The sequence below is a fragment of the Hibiscus syriacus genome, unplaced genomic scaffold (genome assembly GCF_006381635.1).
Source record: "Hibiscus syriacus cultivar Baekdansim isolate YM2019G1 unplaced genomic scaffold, ASM638163v2 tig00113303_pilon, whole genome shotgun sequence".
Lineage (NCBI taxonomy): Eukaryota > Viridiplantae > Streptophyta > Magnoliopsida > Malvales > Malvaceae > Hibiscus > Hibiscus syriacus.
Window position 1 is genome coordinate 8,114 of NW_024063455.1, and position 5,656 is coordinate 13,769.

The 5,656-nt window shown below is 32.0% G+C and overlaps 1 pseudogene; it reads right to left on the reverse strand.

The window, feature by feature from the left end:
* Positions 1 to 551: 551 nt before the first annotated feature.
* On the reverse strand, positions 552 to 4,298 carry LOC120186187 (annotated as a pseudogene).
* Between the last annotated feature and the right edge of the window lie 1,358 nt (positions 4,299 to 5,656).

Below are 5,656 nucleotides of genomic sequence, written 5' to 3' on the forward strand. Positions count from 1 at the left end.
TGAATCAATCCACGGTAAATACTCCTACTGCACAAACCAATATTATATACAGACTTAAAACATCTACTTACACATCGGAAAACTATTTAGATTGAGATACTACTGTTCCGTAAAAACCTACTCATTTTTTACTATTTATGTCGACTACGGACTATCAATTTATAATCATCCAACAATCTTAAAAATGTGTAAAATTAAAACACTTTATATTATATATAGAAGTTGATCCACTTACACAATAAAAATTCCAAGTTTTACATGTCTTTTTTAGTTTTCATTAGATTAATTGAGTTTAATGCATGAAATTAAAGCTTTTAAGAATAATCTACTACTTTTTTCTCTTTAGCATCTCCTTATTTCATGTTGTTAATCTCGATCACATATCATTTCATGTTGTTAATCTTTCACGGTACGGGTGCTCAAACTGGAGAGAGAAACAGCAGGAAACAAGGCAACAGAACATCACCAAAGACAGAAATAATGTTCGAAACATGGCAAGACGAACAGAAAAAATTGGTAAAACCATGTTCTGTTAAGTGTCCGACATTATTTATTTCAACGGGGCCATTTGACTACAAGGCAGTCCAGAGAAAACAGTGGCCACAATCAGTATAATGAAGGGGTACTTCTCATCAAAGTAAGTGCATCTGGCATTGTTAATGCCTCGAGCAAACTTTCAGAAACTTTAGTAAACGAAAGAAAGAAGGGAGAATAACAAAATCGAGCTAGTCGTCATTGATTGCCACCTTTTTCAAGCTTTTTGTCTTCTTCACGACGCTTTCTTTCAGCCTCTTGAAGTTCTCGCTCGGCATCCTCCTCTTCCTCGATTTGGTCAAGATCATCGAATCCCTTGGTCGCAGCAATTGCCTTCACTACGGGATCTCTCAGCACAGAGATCAATCCACCACCAACCTTGTACTCTTCTTCATCACCAATCAGAATAGCCGCTGATCAGGTCCTGATGCCATTGGAATGTCTACCGGTAATAGCTTCATAACATACTGCAAATAAAATTAATATATGCTCAAGTATATAGGAATGGGCCAAAAAAACAAAGAAAACCTTCAAGTTATTTCACTTTTCTAAAACAACCCTATTCTTTTATTGTATTCAAATATGCCTTTACCTTTTGATTTGAAATTGAACCCCAAAAGGCCCTTGTTTCAAATAAAAAGTTGATTAATGTTGAAAGTCTATTGAGCTATAAATTCAAGGTTAGGGTAACTTGGTTATACATTGAAGACTAAGGTGGCGTTTGGTACTTTCCCATGTTACGATTCTACCGGTATGTAATTCTTGAGAATATGATTGCTAAGATAACAAAACATTACAACATTTGGTACGAGGAAAATTCCTAGGAAAGTTGATACGTTTTAGAATACCAACCATGGGAGTCACTCTCCCACCAATTAAATTCCTTGGAAAGTGATTACTTTCCAATCTTCATCATATAAAATAAAACGGACTCCAAGTGCTTATCTGGGTAACAAATTAAAAGTACAAGGGCTTATCTATAGACAAAGTAGAAAAGGGTTCTTTAATCATTTTAGTACAGGGATATATCATCATTATCTCTATAATGGTCTATGTGCAATTCGCATTCTTCCATTTTATACCTGTTTTGTTTGTCATTTTTTTTCTTTCTTTTTTAGGTATTTGGACAAATTGGGACATAAAGGTTCATACCGCAAGAAAACAAAAGGGAGCCATGGAACTACAGCAGAAAGATTTTAAATGCTTCCAAGAAATATTAAGACATTAAATATTCAAATACAGAAGAATGGCAGAGAGAGACATATTCATCACTCATGAGTTCCCTCTCTATCATTCTCAGAAGAAAGATATAAGGTTCCCCCTAATAATTTACAAACAAATCTAGGCATATTCTCTCTATTAGGGAAAGATAAGATTCCCCACAAACACATACTTAAATGTGGTACTAGCTAAAAATTTGAATTTTGAAGTTTTGCTATCCATCTCACTGTTGGATAACCAAGCAAGATGCTCTCTCTATCATATGAAGGTTTAAGGAAATAATCAAATTACAACTATAATTAAATGAGCTAGATAAAAATGTAACCATGAATTGATTAGTACTATCATATTTCTAAGGTAAAAATAAGGCGAGGGAAGTATTTTCCACAGCGCAAGTAAATTAGGAGGTTTACAATTATGTTATTTTATTATTTTAGTTGTTTAACTATTATTAGACATATAAATAGGTGGCTAGGATTATTAGTTTTCTTTAAGGTTTAAATCCAGAATTAAGATCATAAGTTATCTTCTTCTATGTTTTCAGCTTGTATACTTCTTTTGATTGCTTCTTTTTTTTTCCTTCTTAAACCACATCACTGAGAGTTCATGCGTAGTTAGCTCAAGAAATTAGGAAGGTTAGCAATTTAGAAGCAAACCTCGCCCTTGTTCTTCTAGACTTCAACGCTTACTAAACCCTTTCTCTCGGAACCTTGGATGGGGAAGATAAGAAAACACCGTTTTCATCTAAACTTTGGTTTTAAGTTCTTCAGTGTAATTCCACCACCAGACATCACATAAGCTCTTAAATCTGATCCTGTGAGCGGTGCACCCATAACCTCAAGAATCTGAGGAGATGTGTTAAGCATCCTCATGGCAATTCTATAAACTCAGTCGGGATTTATTGTTAATCTTGAGCGAAGATACAAGCCCTGATGATAATGAATGACCATGAAACAGAAGATCTTAAGATACTATCATTTTCCTATAAAAAAATGCCAGACTCATCCATTCAGGCAAGAAGCAAAATAACCATACTCATGAATCCAATAGCAAGATAAGGGCATTTCAAAGAAGCAATGTTTACTTTTATTGGAGTGTAGAAACACATTAGTCGACAAAGAAATGTAATACCAAGAATACAATAAGACTACAGACAATGAAATAAGGTGAATTCAACGGCTAAAGTTTCATTATAATTTGTTATCCAAGAACATTCATACAAACTCCAAAACCAGAGAAAATCATCAGAATTTGTAAAACACTACTTTGAGTAAACTTATGTAAATAGTTTGTCCAAACTCACGACATTAAAATTGGTATATAAAAGGTTCATAGGTATCGAATGACAAATGTAGGGCTGTAGATGAGCCGAGTCAAGCTCGATTCGACTCAAAAGTTTAAATCTGAGCTCATCTTGACTCGAAAGCTCACGAGCTAAAATTTGTCAAGCTTAACTAGAATTCGAAAAAAAAAATTCTCAAAAAAACTTGAATTCGAAACAGGATCAGACTTAGCTCAATTAAAGCTCTAACTCTAGCTCAAATTTGAATCTTAAGTACATAAAAATCTTATGTTGTATTTAAAAAACGACAATAAATAAATGTTAATATTATTAATAATTTAATTTTAAAAATTAAAATATTATTTTTTGAGCTGCTAGCTTTTCGAGAGGGATATCTCGTTCAGCTCAGCTCATTAAGAATGGAATTTGAGCTGAGTCCATTCAATTCAAGTATTGGTGGAGCTTTGACCGAAACAAATTCGAGTAACACAAGCTCTGTCTAGTCTCATTTACAGCCTAAACAAATGCAAGGACAACTCGCAATTAGCAACATTGATTAAGTGAATCAGTATGCAGAAACATCCATTGTGGTGTCAATGATTCAACCTCTAATCAATCCAAAACCCAAAAGCTAGTGCTCGCAGTTGGTGAATGAGCAAAAAACAACTTACAGCGAAAGAAACAATTGCAGTGGAAAGGGCGAGAAAGCCATACTTTGCCATTCCTTCAGAGAGACCAACAAAAGTGTTGGCAATACCGAACATAATCCTCCAAAGCATAGCACAAAGGAAAACTCCAACTCCAAACAGAAACAAGTAATTCCTCTTGAAAAAGGCATCGAAAATGCAAAGTGATTGCCTCCCGGTACTTGGACAAAGTGGAAGTGAAGACATCCGTAGGGATATGAAAAAAGGTTTTTGGCGAAATGGGTATTGAATTTGGAGGCTGAATTAGAGGGTTTAAAGGAAAATAACCTAAACCCAGGAGGGGAAAGGGAAATGAGTTGGGTTTTGGAATGTAAAGGTTTGAGAAAGGGTTAGTTCGGGAACGAAAAGGAAAATGGGAAAGAGCTGATTCAGCTGAATTTGAAGGGATTTGGTGGAACGGGTTGACTTGAAGACGGTTGAAATGAAGTTTGAGGAAAGCAGACACAATTCTTGAAGAAGAAGAAGAAAGCTTCCACATTTTCAAGTTCAGAGATTTTAGGTTCCAAGGACGCACAAACACTCGACAATCAAAATAAAGGAAGCTTACTTCACCTATTGGATTATCAAAAGAGAACGAAATTGCATTCTTGGAAAATCAGATCGGACGGACCGATTGAACGCAGGCTGAATGGTTGATTTAATAATATGGAGATGGAAAATTGATTAACTAAAGACATGTTAAGGTTGATGGAATATCCTCCAAGATCTTATATTTGGAAAATTCAGCTAAAATTTTATACAACATTTTTTTAATAATATGGAAAATTTAATTATTTAAATTAATAAATTATATTTTATAACTCAAATTTGATTTGTATTTTCTTCAAATCGAGTCGAATTTAAAAATTCAAATCGAGTAATTTTTTTGAATTTTTGCTTAATTTAATTATAAATATTTATAATATTTATAATATTATTTTATTATAATTTAATGATTTTTTGTGATCATACATAATACATAATATATATATATATATATTTTCATATCATATATATATTTTATATTTTTTCATATGTTATATACATATATCATACAATAGACTCGAACTTAAAAATCAATCCATTAATTAATATATTTTATAACTTGAACTTAATTTTTTTTATTCGAGTCAAATTTATAAAATTAAAACTTAAATCTATTTGAGTCAAATTCTATCAAATTAAATTTTGTCAAAAATACCATTTTTAAATCGAATCAAATTTTTCCACTAATAACATTTAGTTTATATTTTATTTTAATATCCCGCCATTAAAAAATAACAATAATATTAATATATCATCATAAAATAATATCATACATTTTATCGTTGACAAGATTAAAAAAACACTTAATTTTATTCTCTTATGTTTTAACGATGATGTATCAAATTTAAATCTAAATTAAATATTAATTTTTTTAAAATTAAATATTAAAATTGAACAAAAACAATAGTTTAGTGTTTAAATTTAGATATTAAACCCGTGATAATTTTTAACAATGCGATGAAAATTAAGTTGTTTATTACTATATTTTACGCAAAATTGGACGTGTAAAAATGACCCCTTTATTAAATATTTTGAGCTCGTTGAGCAAGATTGACCTAAAAATAATTTTTTTGTAAGGGAGGTCTCGTTAAAATACTTCCATATTCGTTGAAATACAAAAAAAATTTATCTCAACAAACATATTCGTTGAAATACAAAAAAAAAAACATAAACTCTTCAGGGTTGCAAAGATTCTATCGAGGACTATAAACATCCAATCGAGGCTATAAAACTATATAACCAAGACCAAAAACCTAGGATACATAAACGTTTAAAGGACCTAAATACACCAAAAGGGATAACTACATGCCCGGCTGAAAGTACACCTAAGCTATACACATCCCTCAAAGAAACAAAGCCAGACAAAATATTCTAAGCCATCTGCTCA